This window comes from Callithrix jacchus, chromosome 12 (assembly GCF_049354715.1).
Source record: "Callithrix jacchus isolate 240 chromosome 12, calJac240_pri, whole genome shotgun sequence".
NCBI classification, from domain to species: domain Eukaryota; kingdom Metazoa; phylum Chordata; class Mammalia; order Primates; family Cebidae; genus Callithrix; species Callithrix jacchus.
Genome location: NC_133513.1, coordinates 34,771,161 through 34,789,753, shown reverse-complemented (window position 1 = coordinate 34,789,753; position 18,593 = coordinate 34,771,161). Strand labels below are relative to the sequence as shown.

The 18,593-nt window shown below is 36.1% G+C and overlaps 1 long non-coding RNA gene across 1 annotated transcript in view; it reads right to left on the bottom strand.

Annotated features, from left to right (window-relative positions):
- Positions 1-7,782: 7,782 nt before the first annotated feature.
- LOC144578484 (uncharacterized) overlaps positions 7,783-18,593 on the bottom strand; it is an 87,262-nt gene continuing 76,451 nt past the window's right edge. The window contains exon 2 of the long non-coding RNA XR_013524339.1: positions 7,783-14,562. This is a non-coding gene — a long non-coding RNA (uncharacterized LOC144578484). The remainder of the gene's footprint in view (positions 14,563-18,593) is intronic.

The following is an 18,593-nucleotide window of genomic DNA, read 5'->3' as shown; positions in this document are numbered from 1 at the left end:
ACTATATTATTGTTTCCCCCCTTAAATTATTAACATTGGCACAAGCCAGCTCCAAGTTTGAAAAAAATCTCACTGAAAACAGAGCTACTATAAATTGTATTCACCTCTATATACCAACAGAAAGCAAATAAAACTTCTTTATTAATTTCTGTGACTTTGTTGTTATTTAAAACAAAAGTATATGAGAAAGGGTTGTCAGAAAATTTGGGAAGTTATATTGTTTCCTGAAACTTGGTATCGATTGATGAGAATGTACCAATGATTTCAAGGCCTAAGAAAGAAGTTTTATAGCAAAATGAATCACAAAACCTTGGGCATGGAAACAAACTTAGAAGGTTCAAGGGAGAGGATAAATGTCCTGGCTGCAGAGCAGGAGATAGGCATGAATTAAATCATGTGTACCCTGGTAATCCATACACAGCCATTGATAATTTTATTCTTACCATAATTAAAAGCTCTTAGAGTATTTTAAGCAAGAGAATAACAAACTGACTTATGCTTTTAAAAGATCACTCTGAAGAAAATGTGGCACGTATACAACATGAAATAATACACAGCCATAAGAAATAATGAGTCGTTTGTAGGGACTGGGATGAAACTGAAAACCATCATACTCAGCAAACTGACACAAGAACAGAAAACCAAACACTGCATGTTTTCACTCATAAGCAGGTGTTGAACAATGACAACAGGTGGACTCAGGGAGAGGAGCATGACACACTGGGGTCATTTGGCAGAGGTTATGGAAGGGATAACCTGGGGAGAAATGCTGGATATAGATGAAGGGGGAATGGAGGCAGCAAACCATCCAGTCATGAATGCACCGATGAAACAACACTGCATGACCTGCACATGTGCCCCAGAACCTAAAGTACAATAAAAAATAAATAAAAGCCCTTCCTCTAGATTTTGAAATAAAAAAATAAAATATAAATAAAAGATTACCCTGACTGCTGTGTGAAAAATGGGCAACAGGGAGCAAAAGTAGAAACAGGGACAGAAAATGACAGTGGCTTATGTATAAGATTTCTTCTCAAGGTCCTGAAAGTATCATTAACTAACATCACTTGGGAAGTAGGTAATTCCATTGCTGTGTCCATAGCCTATTTATTTACATTTTTTATGTATTTGTAGAAGATGTTAGTAAACAAAGTAACATTGAAAAACATCACTATTAGCCTATCTACAAATCAATTTAGTTTAGAATTATTATAGTCGAGTAATAATATTCTTACAGAAAAATAAGCTTAACCTTAAAGCCCACTACATATAATAAGGCTTCTAAAAAGGAAAGCTGCAAAGCTTTTCAGGAATAATCTTAACAGCTATGTTTATAAGTTTTATTGTTATTTACATAATTTTTTTCTGGTGACCTCACTGAATTCAAAACCATGTTTTAGTCTCACTTAATCCCAATGTTATGCATTTAGCATATCCTTCATTATTTGTTTTAATCAAGAAGAACTGAAATAAGGAATATGTAACTTAAATTTAGTTTTGCTTACAAATGAACGCATCAGAGAGAAATACATCTCCTCAGAGAGGGATATATTTTATCTAGGTATTTTTTTTAAAAATCAGTGAAGCGCTTTTTAAAAAAGTATTAGTGTACACAAAATTCCAAAATATAAAACAAATGAATAAATTAAGGTACATTTATACAAAGTAATTCTATGCAGCTATTATAAAAGGTAAAATACATATGCATTGAAAGGGAAGTTTTAATTTATTTCATGTAAGTAAATATTAATTGAGCATCCTAATTTGGAGCACCATCTTTACAGTTTGTAACATGATAGCAAATGATATAGGGAAAGTTTCTGTTTCTGACATTTTTATATTTTGAATAAAGTAGACAGATATTAATCAATTCAATGAATATGCAAGAAATTTCCATATAGCAAACTAATCTGCAGAAAACAAAGTCACGCATTATCTAATTCTTGAGGAAAGCTGGGTATTATAGACTGTGATATTAGAGAAGTCTTTTTTAAGGAGGTAACATTTGGGCTGAAATCTAAATAACTAAAGTAGCCAGCCACAGGAAAATATCAGAAGAGAACATTTTGGAAAAAAATGGCACACGAAGACATTTCCCCTCATCCAAAGAATGCAGCATGATAAAGGACAGAAAGAAGACCAGGAAGCAGGTGGAAAAGAGGGAGTCGAAGTAGATGGGATTAGGCAAGTGAGACAAGACTGTGTAGCTTACAGGTAATGGTAAAGGAAGGCACTTAGATATGATTATTTAGCAAGAAGCTTATCATAGCATTGAAGCAGGAAAGAGATACAATCTAATGCCTATATTTCAAAGCCATTCTGACCAGATTTTAGGCAAACCTGGTAGACAACCATAGGAGAACACTAGCAAAAAAATGATTATTTGATTACATATTTGCTTTAAATATTTGGCTTTCAGTTGCCTAGCATCCAGTTCACTTTAGCAATATCTCGCTTTTTAAATAAATTACCTTTTCCGTTAGACACACTTTCATTAGGGGCCCTGTATTGGTTGTAGCTTCCAGAGAAACAGAACCAGTAAAATGTGTGCATATGTGTGTACATGTGTATGTTTCTCAGAGAGAGAGAAAAACACACAGAGAAACACACACACACACACACAGAGAGAGAGAGAGAGAGAGAGAGAGAGAGAGAGAGAGAGAGAGAGAGAGAGAGAGAGAGAGAGAGTGATAATTAAAGATATTGGCTCATGTGATTGTGAAGTGTAGCAAATTAAAAATCTATAGGATAGGCCAGCAGGCTGGAGACACAGAGAAGAACTGTTGTCACAGTTTGTGTCCAAAAACAATCTGCCAGAATCCTCAGTTTTTTAGGGAGGTCAGTCTATTTACTTAAAGTCTTCATCTGACTAGATGCAGCCCACCAATATCACAGATCCAAAAGCTAGTGATCTGACATTAATATCATCTAAAACCATACCTTTACAGCAATAAGCAGATATATTGGACAAAATATTCGGGTACCATGTCTTAGCCAAGTTAATGCATAAAATTATTCCAGGCTTCATTCTCCTGGTCAAAGGGCAATTATGTGATTCAAGCTAGGTTAAACAGTTGCTCTCTCCCTCAAATTTGCATTGGGTTAGAAAGATAAAGAATTACATCTCATCTCTATACTCATGCCAAATCACACGATCCATCTCTAACCACCAAAACATATATGTATGCCTTTTTTTTCCTCAACCTTCAGCTCTTAATTCCTTTAAAAAGTTACCAAGGCCTTAGAAATAGAAATTCCATTTGACCCAGCAATCCCATTACTGGGTATATATCCAAAGGACTATAAATCGTTCTACTATAAGAACACATGCACACGAATGTTCATTGCAGCACTGTTTACAATAGCAAAGACCTGGAATCAACCCAAATGCCCATTGATGATAGACTGGATTGGAAAAATGTGGCACATATACACCATGGAATATTATGCAGCAATCAGAAATGATGAGTTTGTGTCATTTGTGGGGACATGGATGAATCTGGAGAACATCATTCTCAGCAAACTGACACAAGAACAGAAAATGAAATACCGCATATTCTCACTCATAGGTGGGTGATGAAAAATGAGAACACATGGACCCAGGGAGGGGAGTACTAAACACTGGGGACTATTGGGGGGAAAAGGGGAGGGCCAGCGGGGGAGGGAACTGGGAGGGATAGCCTGGGGATAAATGCCAAATGTGGGTGAAGGGGAGAAAGAAAGCAAAACACACTGCCATGTGTGTACCTATGCAACTGTCTTGCATGTTCTGCACATGTACCCCAAAACCTAAAATGCAATAAAAAATTAAAAAAATAGTTACCAATAGATTCTGTGAGGCCACAGTGAATCTTCTAATACTTTACTTTTATGTAGGCCAGGGTCATTTGGCTTGTTTGAAATTAATTTGCTTAAGTCAGGCTCCAGATATTTGGAAAGACATTTATCGAATAAATAATGGTTATCCAGGGGACTGGGGTTTGAAAATTGAGGATTTCTAATTTTTAATATGTATCTAATCCTTTAAAATGTTTCTTTATAATTTATAATTAGCAGCCAATTATTTTAAAATTAAATTATGAAAAACCTTCTACATTAGTGTGTGGAAACACAGCAGAATTGCCAAGTTTATAGCGAAAAGGAAGTCCTATATTTACCTATACTGGAAACCCTGAAGCTCCACAGCCCGACATGAGACTCTGTGGGACAATTTGAGAAACATTACTATAATCTATTGGTTTTTATTTATTAAAGAAATAAAGGAAGGAAGCAAGATACTTTCTTATCTGACATTTAAAATTTGTTTAGTTGATGTATTTTCTCTCTCTAGGAGTATCACCTTCTGGCATAAGGTGTTATGCCGCCTTCTGACTTAAGCTGATTTGGCATCAGCAGCTGCCTCTCCCCAAAGTAATAATATACTGCATAATTAACTCAGCACCAGCAGTGGCAATGCCAACTCTTAAAAAATACTCTACTGTTCTTTCGAATAAATATATTGTATTCTTTTAAAGATCCAAAATAATACTAAATTAATTTGAAATAGTACAATCAGAATAAATTAGGTACTATCTACATACAACACGGTTTTTAAAGCTATAATTTCAACTAAAGATAAGTTGGAGTTTTCATAATTAATTTGAATTAGCTACTTCTTCCCTCTGAGTAAACACCAAGCCACATGAAAAATGTCCACTGCCAATAATAATAGTAATGATAGCAAATATTGTTAAACCCTTACCATTAAAAAAATACTTCTGTCTGTGTCCTCTATCATTTGCTTGAGCAGTGGTTTGTAGTTCTCCTTGAAGAGGTCCTTCACATCCCTTGTTAGTTGTATTCCCAGGTATTTTATTCTCTTTGTAGCAATTGTGAATGGAAGTTCACTAATGATTTGTCTCTCTGTTTGTCTGTTATTGGTATATAGGAATGCTTGCAATTTTTGCACAGTGATTTTGTATCCTGAGTCTTTGTTGAAGTTGCTCATCAGTTTAAGGAGATTTTAGGCTAACACGATGGAGTTTTCTAAATATACAATCATGTCATCTGCAAAAAGGGACAATTTGGTATCCTCTCTTCCTATTTGAATATTCTTTCTTTCATTCTCTTGCCTGATGGCCCTATCCAGAACTTCCAATACTACATTGAATAGGAGTGGTGAGAGAGGGCATCCTTGTCTTCTGCCAATTTTCAAAAGGAATGCTTCCAGCTTTTATCCATTCAGTATGATACTGGCTGTGGGTTTGTCATAAATAGCTCTTATTATTTTGAGATACAATCCATTGATATCTAGTTTATTGAGAGTTTTTAGCATAAAGGGCTGTTGAATTTGATGAAGGTCTTCTGGGTATCTATTGAGATCATCATGTGTTTTTTTGTCTTTGGTTTTGTTTATGTGGTGGGTTATGTTTATAGATTTGTGGATGTTGATCCAGCCTTGCATCACTGGGATGAAGCCTACTTGATCATGATGGATAAACCCTTGAATGTGCTATTGGATTTGGTTAGCCAGTATTTTATTAAAGAATTTTGCATCGATGTTGTGTGAGCACTGCTCAGTACCAAGCTTGGATTTTCTAATCTTTTCAGGCAGATTCGTGGGAAGAAAAACACCAGGCGAGATATATAGAGAAAAGAAAGAGTTTATTTACAAGGAAAGCAAAAGAATTTATTTACAAGGATACCTAGAGACGCTCACAAACTTCAACACCGGCAATAAAGCAGCACAGGTTTTCGCAAGTCCAGACCAAGTCACCACCGAAGCTCAGTTCGGCTTCTGCTAAACAATCTTTTATACTTTTTAAAACAAAGAAGGGTCAAGTCAGGACACTGTTCACGTCTTCATCATGTAACTAACATCCTTGAGGTGTTTACCAAAAATTGGATCAGGGAACAGGCCAGGTTCCCAGGTCCGGCTCTTCAGAGCCTTTTTTTGCATTGGGAAAATTCTGAGCTCGGAATACTCCCAATGATAAGGAAATGAAGATATAGAGTCTGTCCATGATTTGTAAACATAATTAACTCCTTCTGTTCCATTACAGATGTTCATCATGGATATTGGCCTGAAATTTTCTTTAATAGTTGAGTCTCTGCCAGGTGTTGGTATCAAGATGATGTTGGTCTCATAAAATGAGTTAGGGAGGAGTCCCTCTTTTTGTATTGTTTGGAATAGTTTCAGAAGGAAAGGTACCAGCTCCTCTTTGTAACTCTGGTAGAATTTGGCTGTGGATCTGTCTGTTCCAGGACTTTTTTGGTTGGTAGTCTATTAAATGCTTCCTCAACTTCACATCTTATTACTGGTCTATTCAGGAATTCAACTTCTTTTCGTTTAGTCTTAGGAGGGTGTAAGTCCAGGAATTTATTCATTTCTTCTAGATTTACTGGTTTATGTGCATAGTGTTGTTTGTAGTAATCTCTGATGGTAGTTTGTATTTCTGTGTGATCAGTGATGATACCCCCTTTATCATTTTTTATTGCAACTATTTGAATTTTCTCTTTTACTTTTTCTTAGTCTGACTAGCATTCTATCTATTTTGTTAATCTTTTCAAAAAACCACTTCCTGGGTTTACTGATTTTTTGAAGGTTTTTTTTTTGTGTGTGTGTCCCTGTCTCCTTCATTTCTGCTTTGATCTTAGTTATTCCTTGTCTTCTTTTAGTTTCTGAATTTGTTCAATCTTGCTCCTCTAGTTTTTTTAATTGTGGTATTAGGGTTTCAATTTTATATCATTTTTCATTTGTCTGGTGGGCATTTAGTACTATATATTTCCCTCTAGAAACTGATGTAAATGTAAACCCATGGTCATGGTTAGGAAGAATCAATATTGTAAAAATGGCTATATTACCTGAAGTAATTTTTAAATTCAATGCTTTCCCAATCAAGCTATTAAAGACTTTCTCCACAGAATTGGAAAAAACCACCTTAAACTTTATACAGAACCAAAACAGAGCCTACATAGCCAAAACAATACTAAGGAAAAAACAAAAAAAGAAAAAAAAAAGCTGGAGGCATCATGCTACCTGACTTCAAACTATAATACAAGGCTACTATAATCAAAACAGCATGGTACTGATACCAAAACAGAGATATAGACCAATAGAACACAATAGAGGCCTCAGAAGGAATGCCACACAGCTACAACAATCTGGCCTTTGACAAACCTGACAGAAACAAGCAATGGGAAAATGATTCCCTATTTAATAAATGGTGTTGAGAAAACTGACTAGCCATATGCAGAAAGCTGAACCTGGATTCCTTCCTTACACCTTGTACAAAAATTAACTCTAGATGGATTAAAGATTTAAATATGAGGCCTAAAAGCATAAAAACTCTAGAAGAAAACCTAGGCAATATGATCCAGGACACAGGCATGGGCAAGGACTTCATGACTGAACACCAAAAGCAATGGCAACAAAAGTCAAAATAGATAAGTTGGATCTAATTAAACTTAAGAGCTTCTGCACAACAAAAAAACACTATAAGGACACATGTACACGAATGTTCATTGCAGCACTGTTTACAATAGCAAAGACCTGGAATCAACCCAAATGCCCATTGATAATAGACTGGATTGGAAAAATGTGGCACATATACACCATGGAATATTATGCAGCAATCAGAAATGATGAGTTCGTGTCGTTTGTAGGGACATGGATGAATCTGGAGAACATCATCCTCAGCAAACTGACACAAGAACAGAAAATGAAACACCGCATATTCTCACTCATAGGCGGGTGATGAAAAATGAGAACACATGGACACAGAAAGGGGAGTACTAAACACTGGGGTCTATTCGGGGGGAAAAGGGAGGGCCAGTGGGAGGGGGAGGTGGGGAGGGATAGCCTGGGGAGAAATGCCAAATGTGGGTGAAGGGGAGAAGAAAAGCAAAGCACACTGCCATGTGTGTTCCTACGCAACTGTCTTGCATGCTCTGCTCATGTACCCCAAAACCTATAATCCAATAAAAAATTAAAAAAAAAAAACACTATCAATAGAGTAAACCAGCAACCAACAGAAGGCGAAAAAATTTTTGGAATCTACCCATCAGACAAAGGGCTAATATCCAGAATCTACAAAGAACTTAAACAATTTTACAAGAAAAAAACAAGCAACCCCATCAAAAAGTGGACAAAAAACATGAACAGACACTTTTCAAAAGAAGACATTTATTCAGCCAACAAACATATGAAAGAAAGCTATCATCACTGGTCATTAGAGAAATGCAAATCAAAACCACATTGAGATACCACCTCACACCAGTTAGAATGACAATCATTAAATAATCAGGAGACAACAGGAGAAGATGTGAAGAAATAGGAATGCTTTTATGCTGTTGGTGGGAGTATAAATTAGTTCAAACATTGTGGAAGACAGTGTGGCAATTCCTCAAGGATCTAGAACTGGAAATACCATAATACCATTTGACCCAGCAATCACATTACTGGGTATATATCCAAAGGATTATAAACCATTTTATTAAAAAGACACATGCACATGTATGTTTATTGCAGCACTATTCACAATAGCGAAGACTTGGAACAAATCCAAATGCCCATTAATGATAGAATGGATAAAAAAAAGTGGCACATATACACCATGGAATACTATGCAGACATAAAAAAGATGAGTTTATGTTCTTTGAAGGGACGTGGATGAAGCTGCAGACCATTATTCTCAGCATATAAGAAGCTTAAGTGGAGTGAAAATAAAGTCTCAGCCCACAGCTTTGGATGAGTACCAGTCAATAGCCAAAATCAACTTGGTAGCCATCTATGTTAACTATCATGAAAGTGGTACCCAGCCCTCAGTTAAAGTTCCACAGCTGATGCTGCATGGAGCAAAGATAAGATGTTTTCTCAACTCCTGCAAAATTTGCAACTTCATGAGCAAATTAAATTATTTTTATTTGAACCCACTAAGTTCTGCTGGCTTTTTATACAGTTACTGATAATCTCAAGTATCTATGTTTACAAATAAATATATCTATGTTTTTATACATGACAATAACAAATAAATATTTGCCATAGTTACTTAAATGTGTAAAACTAAAATTCTTATTGTTTCAAAGTATGTTAAGAAATGACTCAATCTGTTAAAAATGATAAAACGATCAAGATTAGTCATTCTAGAATTTCTTCCATAACATTTAATTTAAAAAGCATGTTTTTAAAATAAAATACAAAAGTACTTGTTTACAAAACTATTTATTGATCTTCACTTAAGGACCTCCTTTTTTACCATCAAGAAATCATCATGCCAAGGATCCCTCATGCTCTTAGCTTAAATATTTCTTTACAAAGGATCCAGAGCATAAAAAATTTCTAGGATTAATTTCTTTACCATTAATTCATCATTCTCCTTATGTTAGGATAAGCAAAATTTAATACTGAATTGAGTTGTCATCGGAAGACTAGGTAAGTTTTCTCCTTGGACTAGTTCTTCTTTGAGTACTGATACTCAAAATATTAATATTATGGTACAGCAAGGGAAAGGGCAAGGAATTCTGACCAAAAATTTGCCCATACTCTTGGAAAATACTTTGGGATATAAATACTTTTCAACTATGTCTATTTACAGAAAGAATCTCCAACTTAACCCAGGCTGCAAGAGCCAGAAAAAAACCTGCTATCAATTTTTGTGTGTAGATCTAGGCCTCAAATGTATCTTAATTTTATTGACTCTTCCTAAATCCTATCAATGTCCATACATCTACATACCTAAACTGTCTCCCAAGAGTTTTTATGTATATTCAATGTATTCAATCAGTTAATATTTGTGCAGAGCTTAGCACAGTTCATCAAACAGAACATTCTATACAACCTCTAGACTTTATGAACATTTATGTTGTAGCCCCAAATTCAAAGTATAGTCTGGTCTCTAGCACTAAACTGCACAGGAAGGAGAAAGATGTTCAGTATGTAATCTGGAGAGAAAAGGAAGCTCAATGATCCTTTATAAAATTAAGTCTGTACACTCTGCTTTTCAAGCAGCAGCCTCTATATTCTTTTACTTTCCTCAATGAACTAACTACTATTAAATAGTCATCAGAATGACTCACTGAATTGGATTATTGTGGTTTTAATATATACCTTCTCTTCAGGTCCCACTGGCAAACTAGCTAAATATATTAACTCAGAAACATTAGTTAATACTAAAAAATTATATTTTTTCCTTTTTTATATTCAAAAGGATTTTAATTGGAAGTAAACATGCATGCACACATGTGCGCACACACACATGCACACACACACACACACACACACACTCCAGAGTGCCTAATTTGTATGGGGATGATTGAAAAATATTATCAAGTATTAAATATGTATTTCAGCATGCTGCTTTTACACTATTGTATTTCCAAAAAAAATTTCTGAATAAAACAAAATGCACATTTTAATACCAGCCAAATATACTTGAACCTTACACGTTTGAATTTCATATGCAAAAAATTAGTCATAGAGAAAACCTGCCCTCCTGTAGAAATTTTAAAAGATTTTAATACCACCTAATATACTTAAAACTTACACATTTAAATTTCATTTGCAAAAAGTAATTAGTTATAGAGCACACCCACCCTCTTGCAGATATTTTAAAAGATAAATAAAACATTTTAAAAAGTTATATTTTAGATTCAAGAGTACATCTGCAGGTTTGTGACACAGGTGAACTCGTGTCATAGGGGCTTATTGTACAGATTATTTCATCCCCCAGTTATTAAACCCAGTACCCAATAGTCATCTTTTCTGCTCCTCTGTCTCTTCCCACTCTCCACTCTCAAATAGACTCCAGTGTCTGTTGTTCCCTTCCTTCTGTTTATGAGTTCTCATCATTTAGCTCCCACTTATCCATGAAGACATGTGGAATTTGTTTTTCTGTTCCACTGTTAGTTTGGGAAGGAAACTAGCATCTCTTATTTTTTAACTTTTTAATAATAGTCATTTTGACTGATTGTGCAATGGTCTCACATTGCAGTTTTGATTTGCATTTCTCTGATGATTAGCAATATTAAACTGTTTTTCTTATTTATTGGCTGTATGTATGTATTCTTTTGAAAACTGTTCATGTTTTTTGTACACTTTTTAATGCTTTTAAAAAAATTCTTGTAAATTTAAGTTCCTTGTGGATGCTAGATATTGGACCTCTGTCAGATGCATAGGTTGCAAGTATTTTCTCCCATTCTGTAGCTGGTCTGTTGACTCCTTTGATAGTTTATTTAGCTGTGCAGAAGCTCTCAAGTTTAATTAGATCCCATTTGTCAATGTTTGCTTTTGTCGTGATTGCTTTTGGTGTCTTTGTCATGAAATTTTTGCCTGCGCCTTTGTCCTAAATGGTATTGTCTAGGTGGTCCCCAGGGCTTTTCTAGCTTCGGGGTTTACATTTAAGTCTTTAATCCATCTTGAGTTTATTTTGTTTATGGTGTAAGGAAAGGGTCCAGCTTCAATATTCATATGGCTAGGTAGTTCTTCCAGCACCATTTATAGAATAAGGAGTCTTTTTTCCATTGCTTTTGTCAGCTTTGCCAAGGGGCAGATGGCAATAGGTGTGCAGCCTTATAAAAATTACACCTGTCATCATTAATTTTACCAGTCCTTTCAAAGAAAATTTTTGCATTCACCATCTTTAATAATTTGTGGGTTTTCTTGTTGGGATTCAACAAAGTAACAATGGCATACAACCTTAGGTAATCCATGTCTATTTTCTCCAGACAAGTTCTGATCAACCTTTTTGTCTGCAAAATACTTCATTTGGCTGAAAATATATTCTTTTATTCAATGCACATAAGATTTATTTATTTTTATCTCCAGCTTTTTAATTCATTAAAGTTAATTACACCAGTGATCATCTCTGCTAGGAGACACAAACATGATTCTCAGCTATTTTAGATCCACTATGAGAAAAACCAACAGATGTATTCATATTATAACATTGGATAAGCACTCTTCAGCTTTACATTTAGAAGGTATTCCTATTTTATTACTCAAAATATCAAATAGAGAAAGGACCCTCAGAACTGCAGTTCTCCATTGAGGGTCAGGCTGCCTCCTCAAGTGGCTCCCAGACTCCCTGTGCATTCTAACCAGGAGACACATCATACAGAAGAGCCCTGGCTAACATGTGACGGGTACCATTTGGGGACGAAGCTACCAGAGGAAGAACAGGCAGTAATCTTGGCTGTTCGGAAGCCCCCACGGGTGATTCCCAGGCAAGCAGGGTCTGGAGTGAACCTTCAGCAAACTCCAAGCAGACCTGCAGCAGAGGGGCCTGTTAGAAGAAAAACTAACAAACAGAAAGAAATAGCTTCAACAACAACTGAAAGGATGTCCACTCAGAAACCCCACCCAAAAGTCACAAAATTCAAAGACCAAAGGTAGATAAATCCACAAAGATGGCAAGGAAACAGCATAAAAAAACTGAAATTAACAAAAGAGAACTGCAGTTCTGAGGGTCCTTTCTCTACTTGAGATTTTGAGGAATATAATAAAAATGCCTTCTCAATGTAAAGCCAAGGAGTGCTTATCCAATGTTATAATATTAATACATCTATTGGTTTTGTTTAAATTATTTTTTATTGCATTTTAGGTTTTTTTAGATCTCATAGATCTAAAATAGTTGAGAATCATGTTTGTGTTTATTAGCGGAGATGACCACTGGTGTTAACTTGCATGAAAAAAATGGATGTGAACAGACACTTTTCAAAATAAGAGATTTATGCAGCCAATAAATGTATGAAGAAAAGCTCATTATCACTGGTCATTAAAGAAATGCAAATCAAAACCATGCTGAGATACCATCTCAGGCCAGTTAGAATGCCATTCATTAAAAAATTGGGAGACAACAGATGCTGGAGAGGAGGTGGAGAAAAAGGAGTGCTTTTACACTGTTGGTGGAAGTGTAAATTAATTCAACCATTGCAGAAGACAATGGGGTGATTACTCAAGGACCTAGAACTAGAAATACCATTTGACCCAACAATCCCATTACTGGCTATATACCCAAAGTTATATAAATCATTCTTCTATAAGGACACAGGCACACATATGCTTACTGTGGCACTGTTCACAGCAGCAAAGACTTGGAACCAACCCAAATGCCCATCAATGATAGACTAGATAAAGAAAATGTGGCACATATGTAACATGGAGTACTATGCAGCCATAAAAAGGATGAGTTCATGTCCTTTACAGGGACATGGATGAAACTAGAAATCATCACTCTCAGCAAACTGACACAAGAACAGAAAACTGTACACTGCACGTTGTCACTCATAATGGGGGGGGAGTGTGTTGAACAATGAGAACACACGAACACAGGGAAGGAAACACCATATGCTGGGCCTAGGGGGTGAGGGGCTAGGGGAGGAAGAGCAGGAGGTAGGGGGATTTGGGAGGGATAGCATTAGGAGGGATACCTAATGTAGGTGATGGGACGATGGATGCAGCAAACCACCACCATGGCACATGTATACCTATGTAACAACCCTGCAGGTTGGCACATGTACCCCAGAACTTAAGTATAATAAATAAATTTTAAAAAGAAGAACTGCAGTTCTCATGTTTTTAGAGAAAAATGCCAAATAGCTTCCAAAAATTTCTAGCACTTTTAGCCATTTTTGGAACCCAGAGAGCTGACTGCTTTCCAGGAAAACAGCACAAATATTAGCTAAATGGTTAAATCCTAGACCACTGAATTTTTTAAAACCATATGTGTATATATACAAACACACATATATACTGCTTAGGGGAGAAATTGATATTTTTGCCTCAGCAGAACATTTGCCTTAAAATCTTCATTCTTAGGTATGCACATCAATCATCTAGGGAGGCCCAAGGTGTAAATTCCAAACTGAAAGAAATTTATAGCTTCATTAGCATTTGTCAAAAATACAGGATTAAGGATAGAAAATATGTATTCATGCTTCACCTTTCTGTATCTGTACTTGAAGAGATAAGTATCTGCATTCAGTATTTGTTAGCTCCTACCTTCAAACAGCCAAACATAATCTCCAATAATATTTCAGAGCTCTACTGGCTAAAAAAAGTATCCTATTGTCGTGAGAATCCTCTAACTTAAGACTGCATGTTTAAATGTGAATTTAAGAAAATGCTGCAGTGATTACTTGGAGTTTTTCAGAATGTGTTGATCAATGGACTCCTTGGTGATTTATATAAAATAACCATGTTGAATTGCTGCTTCATGACATACTTTCTACTTTGTAAATTATATAATCACTCATTGTGTTAAAAATTTATTAAAACTCCCCAAAAATAGTTTTGGACATACATATTTTTCAACATGCATATAATGAGTTTTGCTAGTGTAAATTAATGTGTCCACAAAATACTTGAACATGATCCCATGGAGTTTTAAAACATGCAAATGAAGAGAGAAAGAAAATAATATATTTACCGGAGTTCTCAACTCAGGTATGGCAGCTTGGTAAGTAAGTGGACGGCAATCACGAGTGTTTGTCACAAGGACACAAGGAAGAAACATCTCCATCCAGAACATCCACTGTGAGAGTGGTGATGGTGGTTTGCCTCTCATTCAGATTTTGGTCACGGTCCTGTTAGAGAGAAAAACAAACAGGTAGTTTATAGAAATTAGGCACAATGGCCAGAAGCAGTGGCCCATCCTGAAACCACAGCACTTTTGGAGGCTGAGGCCAGTGGATCACTTGAGTTCAGGATTTCGATACCAGCCTGGCCAACATGGTGAAAAACTGTCTCTACTAAAAATACAAAAATTATCTGGGTGTGGTGGTGGGTACCTGTAATCCCAGCTATTCAAGAGAATGAGGCAAAAGAATTGCTTGAACCCAGACTTGGTGAAATGGAGAGGGAAGGGGAGTGAATGGGAGGGGAGGGGAGGGGAGGAAAGAGGGAAGCAAGGAAGGAAGGAAGGAAGGAAAGAAGGAAGGAAGGGAGGGAGGGAGGGAGGGAGGAAGGGAGGGAGGGGAAGGTAAGGAAAGGGAAGGGAAGGGAGGGAGGGAGGAAGGAAGGAAGAAAAGAAGGAAGGAAGGAGGGAGGGAGGAAGGGAGGAAGGAAAGAAGGAAGGAGGGAGGGAGGGAAGAAACAGGGAAGGAAGAAAAAGAGAGAGAAAGAAAGAAAGAAAGAGAAAGAAAGAAAGAAAGAAAGAAAGAAAGAAAGAAAGAAAGAAAGAAACACATGTACAATGTAGAATTAGTTTTTATTTAAAAAAATAACCAATAACTTGCTTAAACCAACAGTTTTAAGTGGTGAAGCCAGGATGTAAACTGAGATCTGATTTGTCTTCCAAGCAACTTTCTTGAAAGTATGTTACAGTAGTGAAGCTTTTATGTTAGGCCTTTACCTAACAGTTCACATCACTAAATAGCCTAACCATGAAGGTCACTCTCATCTTCTTAGAGCATTTACTTTAGAAACCCTGTAATTGTAAATTCTTTCTCTGCCCCTCTGAGATGTAAATTTTTTTATTGCATTTTAGGATTGGGGTACACATGAAGAACATGCAAGATATTTGCATAGGTACACACATGGCAATGTGATTTGCTGTCTTCCTCCCCTTCACCTATATCTGGCATTTCTCCCCATGCTATCTCTCCCCAACTCCCCACCCGACACTGTCCCTTCCCTATTCCCCCCAACAGACCCCAGTGTGTAGTGCTCCCCTCCCTGTGCCCATGTGTTGTCATTGTTAAACACCCGCCTATTAGTGAGAACATGCGTCATTTCATTTTCTGTTCTTGTGTCAGTTTGCTGAGAATGATGTTCTCCAGGTTCATCCATGACCCTATAAAGGACACAAACTCATAGTTTTTGATGGCTGAATAATATTCCATGGTGTATATGTGTAAATTTTTTAAAAGCTTCTTATCAGTTCTACAAACCAGCCCATCTTTTTCATGACCTGGGGGGCCATGTCTTTGAAATGTAATAGTCAAGGAAGAAGGCCCTATTTCCCAGTTTCTGTGGGAGGGTAGGAGCCTAACTTCCTTAGAAGGCTTGCTGCAATTTCTAAACCTACTTTCTGTCATGAAAATTCAAGGAAGTTTATTTTCCTTTGGGAAAACCAATTAGTAAACACACCTGGTCTGTGATTCCCCCACACTCAAGTCCACTGGAGCTTTTAACAGTTCTCCAGCCCTTCTTTCCATCAGAGCTGAGTTCAGATCTAGTCTGCATTCTGGTCTCTCTTCTCTATTGCAATAGCCATGAACAAAGTCTTCCTTATCATTTAACTTTATCTATTGCAAATTTGCAGTAGCAATACACTTTTACTAACTAAAATCCAAAATTTGCTCAGATTTCCCTAGTTTTTACTTAGTATCTGTTTTCTGTTTCAGGATCTCAATCAGGTTACCACTTTACATTTAAGCATAATGGTTCCTTAGGTTCATTTTGGCTGTAACAAGTTCTCAGAATTCTTTCTCTCTCTCTCTTTTCTTTTTTTGCAGTGGAAAAGGACAAAGTTCTTAATAAATGGAGATGTGTGTCATCTGGACATTGGGAGTTTGCTTGATGCCAGAAATGAGCAAAGTTATGGGTAGTGTAGGCAAATGAAATGAACATTAAGAAAACAATATTTTTTTAGAGGAAAAAAGAGAAAAAGAAGAGGGAAAAAGAGAAAAAGAGGGGAAAAAAGAATATTACTTCATTCCTAAAATGGGTTTCAATAATGGCCGATCAATATTTTGTGTGTTTAAAGTGGTTAATGCATATTTTATGTGTTTAAAATGGAGAGCTCTATTGTGTTTATTTGTTCTGGCTCTGAGTTCAAGTCCTGGATATCGTTATCAATTTTTTGTCTCGTTGAATCTAAATCTCATTATGGGTCTTATGTATCTAGGTGTTAAGATCTCTTATTGTTACATTAATCCTTTTACCCTTGTATCCTTGAAATCTATTTTATTAAGTGTGAGAATCGCAACTCCTGCTTTTTATTTATTTATTTTTGCTCTCCATTTGGTTGGTGAGTTTTTTTCCAACCCCTTGTTTTGAGTCTTTGTATATCTTTAGGTATACCATTAGATTTTGTGAATAATGTATATTTTGTGTGTTTAAAATAGAGAGCTCTATTGAGTTTATTTGTTCTGGATCTTAGTTCCAGTCCCGGATATCATTATCAATTTTCTGTCTCGTTGAATCTAAATCTCATTATGGGCCTTATGTATCTGGGTGTTGAGATCTCTTATTATTACATTAATCCTTTTACCCTTGTATCCTTGTAGCTTTGAAATCTATTTTTTCAAATGTGAAAATTGCAACTCCTGCTTTTTATTTATTTATTTTTGCTCTCCATTTGGTTGGTAAGTTTTTTTTTTTCAACCCTTTATTTTGAGTCTATGTATATCTTTGGATATACTGTTAGATTTTGTCTGTATCTTTTGATTGGGAGATTTGGTCGATTTAAATTTAGGGTTGCTGCCATTTGATATTAACTGGCTATTTTGTCCTTTTGTTGATGTAAATTCATCTTTATGTTAATGCTCTTTACTTTTTGATGTATTTTTAGAAAGGGTCATACTGGTTGTTCCTTTCTGTGTATAATGCTTCTTTTAGAAGTTCTTGTAAAGCAGGCCTGGTGGTAATAAAATCTCTGAGTACTTGCTTGTTCCTAAAAGATTTTATTTTTCCTTCAGTTGTAAAGCTTAAATGGGCAGAATATGAAATTCTGGGCTGAAAGTTCTGTTCTTTAAGTATATTGAATATTGGCCCCCACTCTCTTCTAGCTTGTAGGGTTTCCATTGAGAGATCTGCTGTAAGCCTAATAGGTTTACCTTTATGGGTAACTTGATCTTTCTCTCTGGCTGCCCTTAATATTTCCTCTTTCATTTCGATCTTGGTGAATTTAATAATTATGTGCCTTGGGGTTGATCTTCTTGAGGAATATCTGTGTGGTTTTCTCTGTATTGCCTGGTGTTGAATAGTGTCCTGCTTTGCTAAATTAGGAAAAATTTTTTGGATAATGTCCTGGAGAGTATTTTCCAGCTTAAATTCATTCTCTCCCTCACATTCAGGTACACCAATCAAACGTATATTAGGTATTTTCACATAGTCTCATATTTCTTGGAGACTTTGCTCATTCCTTTTTATCCTTTTTTCTCTATTCTTGTCTTGTCATTTTATTTCATTAAGTTGGTCTTCGACCTCTGATATCCTTTCTTCTGCTTGATCCATTCGGCTGTTTAAGCTTGTACATATTTCACTAAGTTCTCGTGTTGTATTTTTCAACTCCATAAGTTCATTTGTATTTCTCTCTATATTGTCTATTCTTTTCATCATTTCATCGAACCTTTTTTCCAAATTCTTAGTTTCTTTACATTGGGTTAGAACAAGTTCCTTTAACTCCCAGAAGTTTCTTATCATCCACCTTTTAAAGCCTACTTCAGATACTGGAACACAGTCCTTTTCTATCAGGGCTTGTTCCGTTACTGATGAGTCCTTTTTCATCAGGGCTTGTTCCATTGTGGATGAGTCCTTTTCCATCAGGGCTTGTTCCATTGCTGATGGGTTCTTATTCTGAGTGTACTCGGCCTTCTTGGGCTGTTTTTTTCCCTTAATTGTGGATGAACTGCCTTTCTAATTAGGTTTCTGAGTCAACGTCCAATTTATT